This window comes from Barbus barbus (genome assembly GCF_936440315.1).
Source record: "Barbus barbus genome assembly, chromosome: 40".
In the NCBI taxonomy this organism is placed as follows: Eukaryota; Metazoa; Chordata; class Actinopteri; order Cypriniformes; family Cyprinidae; genus Barbus; species Barbus barbus.
In genome coordinates this window covers 23,383,950-23,397,119 of record NC_136718.1, presented here as the reverse complement: position 1 = coordinate 23,397,119, position 13,170 = coordinate 23,383,950, and positions in this window count along the sequence as shown.

Below are 13,170 nucleotides of genomic sequence, written 5' to 3'. Positions count from 1 at the left end.
TTGGAAATCAAGTGTGTTTTATCCCATTATTTTGGTGTACTGTCCCTTTAAAAAACAAAAGTCTGTTCATTAATGACATCATCCTCCAGGAAGTGGAATCATTTTGGAGGGAAAACAACAGCAGAAACAATAGTAAGTTTAAGCAATGGATTTGATTCATTCTGTGATGCATTGTGGGGTTTTTATTATTATTATTATTTATGTAGTTTGAATAATGTCCCATCCTTTTTGATAAAATAGCAGAACTTGCTATGATAGTTAATACATTTCAAAATATATTTTAAAACTTGAAGTTGATATATCCATGTAAGCTAATCTCATTCCTTCAATGAAGAAATGCTTACTTTAGGTGTTTATTTCTATACTGTTAGATTCCATCCGATTTATTTTTGTGCAAATGTGTAAATAAAGTTCAATCAGAGTATATTTCTTAAGTCACTTTGATAGAACTACATACTTAAATTACAACATAAGCTTATTCATTATTTTTTTTAAGTGTACTGCATAACAGGAATGTCCCAGCAACTCTGTTAGCATTTAAGGTAATTACCCACTTTGTTAGTCAACCAGCTACTAATGGTGTGGCTTCCTGTTTTTGTTTCCAGAATATCGTAGCAATAACAACGATTTTTCAGTTGGTGAGTTGAAGAAGAGAGAAAGATAGCTTTTCGAAGACAATTCCTCATTTTTATCTCATATGGAGAGCAGATGGCAGGCCTGCATCAGTGCAGGAGGCTTCCTGGGATGACAGCCATGAGATTCCCCCTCAGGTGCCATTGGAGCCCTCATGTGCCGGGAGTGTGATGGTTGGGACATGGCACCTCCTCGTGAAAGAATGGTTCTCTGTTCGCCTCCCTTTCTCACTTCGTAATGGTGCTTGCTAACAACCTAATATTTCAAGTGTATGTGCACACACAGAGGCTCAAACAGTATGGACTCTTTTCTCTCCTTCACTGACAGTCTACTTCTTTGTGTGGGGGCATGAAAACACATCCTTGGATTTGAGTTGAAGATCTAATCTTCTTATTAGGAGAATTCTGGTTAATTTAATGCATATTAATTAGTTTAATGGACAGCTAATTGTATATGGATAGTATTTGTGACAGAAAAGTTCAACTATGATAATGGACTTCAAATTGGTCACATTGGAGGTTTAAAAAGGAGAAAAGCAAAGCTTGTGATTTTATTCAAAGTCTACTATTTTAGCTAGCCATGCTACAATTCAAAAGACAAAATTTTGTGTTTTTATGCATTAACATGCTAACATGTTTTAACAATGTTCAAGTATCATATGTTAAAAAGTGTGTGACGGTCGGATATTTTATTTAAATTAGACATGCTTTACAATTGCATGCTAGGGCTTCATTGAAGGTATACAAAGATTAACATGTTTTCTATCCTTTCTCAGAAACCGTGGTCTGTGGTAATTGAGAACAACAACAACAGCAAATCAGGATATAACCAGCTAAGTAATGTGTCCACATTGAAAGCAAGAATATTGTGCAGAGCGATACAATCATATTTTGTGTTTTACATTTACCTGTAGATCTATGTGGTGCAGGATCTTGGACCAATGATGTTTCACTATGGGTGGAGCTACCCAGTGAGACAACATGAAAACAGAAGCCAAACGCCTGGCAGGTTAGAACTCCATCACTTTCAGAAAACTGTGCAAATATTGTACTTTTCAACCTGGTCTCACAGAATTCCGTGTAATGCCCACGGACCCTTAACTCTGAATCTGTGGTGGCATCACGGAATTGCCGAAAATTCCGTGATGGGCTCACAGAAGTGATACCAATGTAAGTCAGTGACAGGCATCAGCCGTGGTCCACGCAAGGATCCACTGGTTCAACACCAGCGCTGCCTCAATTGACGTGTGGACCACGTAAAAAGAGTTACTCCAATGCATTTATATTTGTATGTCAATTTATACTTTTACTGGAGCACCTAACCCACCCCTACCCTAAACCTACCCACCTCTGAACAATATAAAACACGTAACAGGCAAAGATAAGTGCAGTCACAGGTATTTACTGCAAAAACTGACCATAAACAAGCAGTATAAATGCATTACAAACAAGTCCTGTTGCATTCCAAGTCTTCTGAAGCCATACGAAGTCTTTATGCGAAGAAGAGAAACACAAGGTTTTAATCGCTGAAAATGATCCAATGGCATTTCACAACCAAAGCTGACGTAAGGCTTCTTCTGGCAGCATTTTTTGAATTTACGCATAGAGACTGCAGCACATAGTAAGAGCTTTACGGTGGACGAAGACGGCGATCGTGTCTATTCCTCTCACAAATCAATCGCTTTGCCTCGGAAGACCATTAATACTTTTTGAATAAATTATGACGGTCATTGTGTCTGTCTGTTAAATCTTCTGTTTTATTGACAAATGGTAGGTTTAGGGGCAGGGGTTGGGTTACGTGCTCATAAATGTGTAATGTAATATGAATAAAACTGTTGTGGCGGTTTACATTGAAAAATCACACCCCAGTATCGCGTTGGTGACACTTATATTGGTATCACTTCTTTAAGCCCATCACAAAATTTTCTGTGATTCCGTGATGCCACCACAGATTCGAGTTAAGGGTCCGTGAGCATTACACGGAATTCTGTGAGGCCAGGTTGGTACTTTTAGGGGTACATCAGCTTGTCACTGGGGCAGGGAAATCTTTGCACCTTATTTACTCCTAAAAGCTTCATAGTAGTACCTTTAGGCGACATAGTATTAATACTCTAAAGTACATTTTAGGGATAGGTAAGATACAAAGTTGTCCTTATAAGGGTGCGGCACCAGTGACAAGCTGTTGTACCCCTAAGGGTATCATTTTTGAAACAATGACAGTGAATATGCTGTTTCTTGCATGCGTGTTGTGTGATAGCCATGCTTGTGCATGATAATATAATCAGAAACAAATGCGTTAAACTTATAGGGTTCCCACATGGACCGTTTTCTCTGTGTCTTTTATAGTGTTCATGTCACAGGCCATTTCTCATGGAGTATCTTACAGAGAAAATGCAGCATGTTTGAAAATATTCGAGACCTCATCACAATATCAGAGAGAGCATGTGGATACTCCACCAAAAGCCTCCTGCATTTTTGATGACTCGACCTTCTGTCCTCTTCCGGAGATGAAGTGTCTCATAAGGAGAGGTGAGTAGTCGTTCCCGCTGTATTTATACAGGCCTTCCCGATGAGAGAATGTATGGAGGCAGGAGAGGCGATTGGACTCTGGTGTATATTTCCCCTGCGTCTTCCTTCAGCATGTCATTCTTTATCAGTAATCACCTTAGAGGGCAGCGTGGCACTCGTTTGCGAGATGCTGACCTCCCTTGCACTGAGAGGCAGTGGACAGTGGGCCCATCCATAACTCTGCGATGCATTACCGGCGGTAATATGAAGTGTAGTCGCCCCTTTCAGGCACTAGCGTTCAAGTGCAAGGCCTGGGGAAAAACACCTCTTGGGACCCATCAAAACTCAGACTGGTTCTATGTGTCACTGGTATTCATTAACCTGCAGAAACTGTGAAAAATGAAAGATACTTAGCTATGTAGATATGAACTGTGCAACTCTGCTTCTCGAGGGCCACTATCCTGCAGTATTTAGTTCCAACTCTTATCCAACATGCCTGACTATTCAAGCAATCTTTAATTTGCTTGTTTGAATGTACTGGATTAGGGTTGTAGCTAAATGCTCCAGGACAATGGCCTTCCACGATCTGTGAAATAGTCATGGTTTAAACAAACATGACTTTTAATGCAGGTCCAAGCTTTTGCATGCTAAGTCCGGGTTCAGCTGGTTGACCAGTATCTCCAAGCTGTTCATCAGCAAAACGATGTCTTTACTACCTTTCTGGGCCTTGAAAATGATAGTTGCGTTGCTGTCTATGCAGGGTCAGAAAGCTCCCGGATTTCATCAAAAATATATCTTAATTTGTGAAGGTCTTACGGGTTTGGAGCGGCATGAGGGTGAGTAATTAATGATAGAATTTTCATTTTTGGGTGAACTATCCCTTTTAGAGACCTTTTGAGGACTGTTTTCAAAATGTGTTCTGGATCTGAAGGCCGGGACATACCAAGCCGACTTCAAAGAACTAGCGGCAATGAACACACTGAACACTTGACCACACTGCACAGACTACAACCAACTGTATTCTGCACCTGCATGTAAAAAGTTAACTCTCTATATCGACAGGTATCAATAACCTCATTCAATCAATAGTCAAGTCAATGACTATGGGTATCAATAGTCTAGTCAATTCATCATTCAAATGGAGAAACCAAAACAAGGATGTACGCTGATATACAAAATGTAAACAAAGCAGCGCCTGCTTACCATTTTGAGCCTTACGACAGCAAACGTCTAGAACACAACAACAACAACAAAAACTAGCCCGGCAGATGCTCGCCGACGGCTTGACGTTGGTTTGCTGTGTCCCAGCCTTTAGTCAGAAGACAGCAAATTTTATTTTATGCAAATTGAACAGTGCAGGATAGATGTACAGTTTGTTCAATAGGTTGTACTGTCCAAGGGTACATCTAATCTTCACAACCCATGTTTCCTAGATCAGTGGTTCCCAGCCATGTCCCTGGACCCCCCCAAGCTTGTCTCCTTTTTCTGACACACCCACTTAAGGTCTTGGAGTTTCTACTAATGAGCTGATGACCTAAATCAAGTGTGTTTAATTAAGGAGACTTGCTAAATGTGCAGTGCTGGTAAGGCCTCCAGGAAGGTGGTTGGGAACCACTGCTCTAGACATATTTTCAATGTTTGGTTGGCTGTTGACAATGAAACAATGAAACACCAAAGTATACACCAGGTACAACTTAATGACCAGACTGTACATCAGTGTGCCCCCCCCCCCCCCCCCAAAGTCCATGCTGGTCTATTCAGTAAGCTTTCATGCCTTGCAAATGTTTTATGGTCAGCAGTAAGCTGAACTTGAAATTTACTAAAACTCATGGTCCAAGCTGTGCTTCTGGACACATCTCATCTAACCAAGTGAATGTACATCTCAATCTTAAAGGCGATTCAGCCACACCCATCTGGCAAAGCAATACCCTTTATCCTCTAATGCGTGCTGACACTGAATACTACACCCACCGAAATGAGGAGCCGCAAATTGGGTTATTCATCTTCACCTGGCGGTAATCTAGTTGATAAGCACTATGCATGTAGATCTCGGGGGGAAGAGGCAATGTGATTACTGAGAACAGAGCCCATGATGCCTGAGTTGCAGTAAAAGGGCCTCTGGTGCTCCGAGGGATGGGCCTCTAACAAACACATTTGAAGAAGACAAAGAAAACACTCATTCTCGCTTCTCGGCCATGTAGTGCCTTTTAGCGCTAGTAACAGTTTGCATGAGAGGATGGAAAAGGAGAATAAATGAGCTTGTTTTACTGACTAAAGGGAGAAAGGTGATTTGAGAGGTGCTCTGTGGTGTTTGAGAAAGATATCATCTATTTCCGCCTCAGAGAGACTTGGTCTTTTTCTTGGTTTATATCCTCTTGCCTTACCTCAATTGTTTTTCCCAGAGAATAGTGTGCATTCACTTGTGAAATCGGGGCAGTGTGCAGAGCAGTCTGACTGTTGTAAATAAAGAACAAAGGCTAAAGAGATTCAGCTGTCCATCAGCCGGGGCAGGATACAACATTATCTCACGGCAGACTGGCTGGAAGTTAGAAGGATACTCTTTGCCTAGTGGTAGAAAATGCATGTATCTAGCAAGCGATTTGTAGAGATCCAGCTTTGTAATGTTCAATGCAAAAAGGTTCAAATGCAAAGCAAAAAAAGATTTATCGAAATGTGATCAGAGGCCTCAACTGGAGCGCTGAGCTTTAGAAATGTTTAGGTTGCATTAACTCATCAGTATCTTGAATTATACTAGCAACATAAACACAGGACTCTTTAGCTGAGTCCACCATCTGTAGGTTGTGAAAAGAGCTGGGGCCTTTGTTGCTTGCTCCAGTCTGTGAATTATTTTCATCCCTTCAGGAGTCCGTCTGACCAAGACGTAGCATCATCTCATGACTTATGCATGTCATAGATCCCCTTACTTTCCCCTCCTAATGGCCTGATAGCTTTGGCGGCTGCAAGTTGTTGTTGCATTTGCAGACGTGATGCATAGATCCCCGGTGGCCGTGTAAAAACCAGCCAGGCCAGGTGCAACACTAATATCCCAGCCGTATCCAAACATTTCCTTTCAAAGTAACCAGCACACAGGGGCCCATAAATTAGAGCCAAGATGTCGGGCTTCCAATAAGACCCTACCCTGAGCAATAAACTTTGACATTGGTGTGTGAAAAACGGTGGACCTTTTTCATTGTCAAGTGTTACAAATTGATGAAATGAGTTCATCGATGTTCTCTGGTCATTATCCCTCTAGTGGCACTTTGTTTTACAGACAGCGGGGAAAGGGACGGAGCAGATTAGGGGCCCCCGACACAGTTTATCAAACCAAATCTAATATCATCCATAAGAAGGGAATCTGGAAATCAATACTTCATTACTAAATTGTTACTGGGGATGAAGAGTGATTGCGAGGGTTCAGAGATGTGTCTCGGCGGCCGGGGCACGGGAAGTTCAATGTCACCGGTGAAGTGATAAGTAAAGGCTTTGATGGGAAGAAACATTTCTGTAATGGGGGCACTAGTGAAGGAGGGCTGGGGGTGTATTGGTGAGACCAGATAATAGAAACTGAGTTTGCCTTTGATTGGGCCTTTGCTTTATAGCTGCAAAGAGAGAGAGAGGTGGGGAAAAGGAAAGAGAATCTCTCTTTCTTGACTTAACCAGTATCTCTAAGTCTACTGGCACGACATTATGGCAGACTTATTGGGTCGTTGGCAAGCAAACTCTCATTATGAAGGCATCGATTTACACAATAATAAACTCTTTACTTAATATGGATCTTTGTTTATTTGCACGCATTGTTCTATTTGCGGAATCGGTGTGCTGAATGTAGGAGACTGAGCTGTGTTGTCGCTAGTCTTCCGTTGTCAGGCTTTTCACTATTGGTGAGGAAGTCTACATTACCAAGAACAATAAAGAACTGCCTTTTTATGTAACATTTAAGGCAGGCTGTAGGAATGTAGTTTCAGTTTGTTTACTCCACATTACTCCATGCCATGCGCACTATACAGCAAGTTAACACGATTTGCGCTGAGAATAATATAAATAAATGCTGCTTTTGTTCATTTTATTGTTGATTTGAAATATGTCAACAATACATTATTTTAGCATGATTTGTACTAAGAAGCTATTGTTGCCAGGTTTTATTGCTGATTTGAAATGTTAAAATTTTAGTATTTGTAACAGGCTTTTTTATTTTGTTTTAAGATGCTGAATGAATATTACATTTGTTGCCAAATGGTATTGCTGATTTGAAATGCTGAAATACAGAATTTTAGCATTATTTGAGCCAAGAAGCTAAATCAATGGTACTTTTGTTTTTGCAGATATGTTAAAGATACAGTATTTTAGCATTATGTGAGACAAGAAATCTAAATGAATGCTACTTTTGTTTACCAGATTTTTTTACAAATCTGAAATATGTGAAAAATACCATATTTTAGCATGATTTGGTCCAAGAAGCTAAATGAATGCTGCTTGCCAAATTTTATTGGTGATTAAAATGCAGTATTTTAGCATTTTAACAGGATTTTTTTATTTATTGTTAAGACGCTAAATGAAGGCTACATTTGTTGTCAAATTTTATTGCTTATTTGAAATATTGAAATACAGAATTTAGCATTATTTGAGCTAATGAGCTATAAGAATTCTACTTTTTTTGGCAGATTTTATTGCTGATTTGAGCTAAGAAGCTAAACGAATGGTACTTTTGTTTACCATGTTTTTGCAGACTGAAATGTTAAAGATATAGTATTTTAATATTATTTGAGCAAAGATAAATGAATGCTACTTTTAATATCAGATTTATTTTCTTTTTTTTTTTCTTTTTTTTACAAATCTTAAATATATTAAAAATAGAGTATTTTAGCATGATTGGAGCCAAGAAGCTAAATTAATGCTGCTTGCCAAATTTTATTGGTAATTAAAATGCGGTATTTTAGCATTTTAACAGGCTTTTTGCTGAGATGCTAAATGAATACTACATTTGTTGCCAACTTGTAGTGCTGATTTGAAATGTTAAAAATACAGTATTTTTAAACTATTTCAGCTAAGCGGCTAACTAAATGCTACATTTGTTGTCAGGTTTGATTGCAGATTTGAAATATGTTTAAAACGTTGTTGAAATATCATTCCTGTACTACTGTACAGAAATGATATTTCAACATATTTTTTCAGCTAGCAATGTCAGCATCTTGCTTTGATCCTTCGGGAATGCATAAACTGATAAAATATACATAAAAAATCACTTTGCATAATAGGGTTTGCAAAAAGCACAAATGTAAACGTGTTGTAGCATAAAACACTATTGTAGCATGACGTGAGCTAAGAAACTAAACTAATGCAAATATAGTGGCCAGGTTATATTGCTGATGATTTGAGTTGTTTTAAAATGCAGCTAGTAGTTTGTGCACTAAAGTTTTCATTGTAACTGCCTAAGAAACAAATTTGTTAAAAAATGCACAAACAGAATTTCATAGAAACAAACTAATCAGACTGGAGCTGGTGATTTCAGCTAGCTCTTGTCCTTGTTTTGTTTACTTCAGTCCGTTAAACGGTGCACCAGATGCTTTCTACACAGTAATACGACTTGTGATACGATCTCAAACTGCTCGAAGACACTAAGCCGTCCTCTGGTACCTAAATAAATAAATTAAAGAGAGAGACTAAAAGATTTTAGAGCAAATTATTTTGATGAGGCGCGTTACGCTGCATCGTTAACTCCACAGTACGTACTTCTCTAATTGGAAGACCATTGTCTGAGCTGTCACGACTGAAGCCTCGCACGTTCGCTCACGTTACGATCACGCACATTTCCAGAGCCCCTTTCCGCGCAGGTGACAAAGATAAACATTTTTTACGGCCGAGTTTGACATCGGCGGAGGGAGAAGACTTAGTCCAGTATCAGAGGCCCACGGCTAATGATTTTTGAGCAGCCCCCGACTGAGCCTTAAATGTCTTCAATATCCATAAACAACTCTATACTGTCCAATTAGGCAGACAGAGATGTACTGAGCTGTCAGACAGATTTGCATGGCTAAGCACCTGAGATCCCGCAGATGATGGGGGGGAGGGTTCGTCAGGCCGGGAGAGAAAGACGAGCACAACGGATGACTTTCATTACTGCATTTTGCCTTTTTCCCAACACCCAATTACTGCCAGGATTAATTGATTATGTTACCTTTCTTTCAAAGCCCAATGCAGAGGTTGCTGGCTCTTTCTTCCCCCGCTTTATGCACTTATTTCCTGAGTTCTTTTGTGCGTTTCTCCTGAGGGGATTTAATACGTTTTGCAATTTACAGGTTAAGAAAAAAACATCTAGATCTGTTGCCAATGAAAAAGTCGGCCATTTGCAGTGGGCGATACGGTGCGTAATTAGGATTTATACTCTCACGTACCATCGCCGTAGCCCCGGCTCTCCCCTCTCTCTTCGCAACAGGCCTGTCAGCGGTCAGGGAGCTTGGGAGAACGTGACACTTCCCTGAGTACGGCTGATGGGAGTGAATCATGCTTTTTAGATTCATTATGGCACTTTATTTTTCCACTGGGCCTTTTCTCTCCTGTCCATCCAGTCTTGGGAGTGAGACGTGTGAGGGTGTATTAACGGACAGACAGCGTACATATTTCACGATATGTGCGCGGTTCTGCTCCGCAGGCCGGCTGAGATGCTCGGCTCTCTGTCGGTGTCTGTTTTGTCGTACATGCTGGCCAGACAAAGAACTCAAAATGGCAAGTGTGTCTCGGTACGGGGGAACATCGTCAAAGTCACATCAGGCTGTCCGTAATTTCTGGGTTAAAGCTGGTTATGTGCAGAGCAAGAGAGAGAGAGAGAAAGAGAGAAATCTTGAAGCAGGGCTAGCTTTATGTCAGTTTTTCAAAGATGCTATAGAATTATATAGCAGTTTTATGCAGAGATATAAAGCGGCCAATAATGGATATTTCAGATAATGGTAACTAAGATGGAAAAGAGCTGATTTCTGATTAGTAATTAAAGTCAATATACTGAATGAAAACATTCTATTTGGAATATTTAAATAATTTTTAAAAATGTTAATACCATTTATGAAAATTGTTGTGAATTTGTAACTTTAAGCCTACAATTAGCAGATAATTGAGATATATTTATATAATAATAATAATAATAATAATATAGTGTTTTATTATTATTTACTAATAATCTTTAAATTTGCTATATAATATTGCATCTATTGTTAAGATTATATCTTTTAATTAATTTTAACTATATATAGTATTTAAAATGTAAAAATTTATTTTGTAAATTTTAAAAAGCTTATGTAAATTATACATAAAATATTTTTCTGTTTTTATATATTTTACTGTATAAATATTTTTAATATGTAATTAAAAAGCATATCTTTTCCCATCTTGGTTATCTTCTTCAAACAAACAACAACAACAAAAAAACATTATCTATATATTAAAATAGAACTACAGATATTTACTTTATTTATAGTATTTAAAATGTAAATATATTTTATGTAAAAAAAAAAAAAAAAAAAATATATATATATATATATATATATATATACATATATATATATATACATATATATATATATATATATATATATATATATATATATATATATATATACATATATATATATATATATATATATATATATATATATATATATATATATATATATACATATATATATATATATATATATATATATATACATATATATATATATATATATATATATATATATATGTGTGTGTGTAAGTATTGGAATATTTTACTGTATTAATGTTTTTATTGATTTTAATATCTAATTGGAAATCTTTTCCCATCTTTGTTATCATCTTAAAAAATATATATTAATATCATTTAGAATTAATATATAAATAAATTAAATTTATATTAAAATATTTATATTAAAATATGACTACAAATATGTGACCCTGGACCACAAAACCAGTCTTAAGTCGCTGGGGTATATTTGTAGCAATAGCCAAAAATACATTGAATGGGTCAAAATTATTGATTTTTCTTTTATGCTAAAAATTAGGATATTAAGTAAAGATCATGTTTCATGAAGATATTTTGTAATTATCCTATCATAAAAATGTCAAAACTTAATTTTTGATTAATAATATGTATTGCTAAGAACTTCATTTGGACAACTGTAAAGGCGAATGTTTGGTGATGAGTTTTTGGCTCAAGGTCTGCATATAAAGTCATCAGGACTTGGCTTTCTGCAGACCAGTCAAGTTCTTCCACACTGACTGAATCAATCATCTCTTTTTGAACCGTGTCTTATACACAGAGGCACTGTCATGTTAGAATAGAAAAGGGTTCTGTCCAAACTTGCTATAAAATTAGAAGCACACAATTCCCTACAATATCATTATATGCTTTAACATTAAGATTTGTACTCATAGAAATTACTAAAGTAGTCAAACCTGTTCATTAGGAGGGGGTGACCCAATACTTTTGGCAATATAGGGTATTTAAATTTGTGTGTGTGTGTATTTAATATCCAATTAGAAATTATCTGTTTTTCCATACATACTGTATATAAAGGCCAAAGGTCTTTATTTTCATTCTCTACAGTTGTACTCTAGAACCCACATGATAACATCTATACTTTTATATCTCAGAACTAATAACATGTTGTTATATTACTTTTCTCACTTAAAATGTTTTTTTCCGGCAAGCACGGTTTCTTTCGAAGTTTGAAGCATGTTATTTTGATCTCAGACATTGGCACTGTTGACACCTCAGTACTTGACTGTCCCTCAAGCCTTTCCATCTCCCTGGCATCGCACTTCCATTGGAACTAATTAATAAAAGTGTTTAAATCGCATTTCCCCCCTCCTGTAGTAATTAACAGCAACATCTGTTAAAGTTTCACTCAGCCTAGAAATAGCAGCCCCTATGCAAGCTCACAGGGAGAAATACAAAATGTGCAGAGGATCCGTTTAAACGTTCAGACCGGTGCACGTGACCACAGCGGACAGGCTTGTTAGAATATGAGGTTTGTATTGATACGTTAAACCCATTGATTTGATCATGTTTTAGTTTCTTGTCCATATGCTCATTGCCAAGACATCTTGGGTCCATTACAACATCTGATCGATTTTGAAAGCTTTTGATTATGTCTGTTTTCTGTATTAGACAGATGGAAGGATCAATGAAAAGGTCAAGTAAGGTCAAAACAAAGCGCCTCTAAGTACAGGCCCTCTCAACAAAGCTGGCAGGACGTATGCTGATTTAGTAGAGGTGCTTTATATGTTTTCATGTGGAATCAGCCTAGATGTGCTGCTGAAGACTGCAGTGCATGTTTCAAAATGTCACTGTTCATTATTAATTTCAGGCAAGGCAGTTTCAAATGGTGAACTGCTTGATAATTGGCTGAGATGCTTGTTTTTAAGGAATATCCTGGGTTATTCTCAGCATAATGTTTGCAATAGACAATAAAAGGCATGTCATATGGACTCATTTTACAGTTTTTTTTTATTGTCCTTTTTGGAGATTGGCAGATGTATGTGGAAGGCTGTTTCCATCTCAGAGTAAAAAAAGAGAAAAAGTTAAAAGAAAGCCTAATCACTGCCACTTTGTTCATTTAAATGGGGAGTCATCTCAATTATCACCAGTAAAGTATGGAGTACCACAAGGATCTGTCCTAGGTCCTCTGATATTGTCAATATACATGTTGTCCCTTGGTAATATTATTAGAAAATACGGGATTAGTTTTCATTGTTATGCTGATGATACTCAACTATATATCTCAACAAGACCAGATGAAACTTCTCAACTACCTAAGCTAATAGATTGTGTAAAAAATGTAAAAGATTGGATGACCAATAATTTCCTCCTATTAAATTCAGATAGGACAGAGATATTACTTATTGGACCAAAAAAACAGTACACAGAATGTCTTGGATTACAATTTACAACTAGACGGATGTACTGTTACGTCCTCTAAAGTAAAAAATCTGGGTGTTATATTAGACAGCAACTTGTCCTTTGAAAATCATATTTCCCATGTTACAAAAACCGCATTCT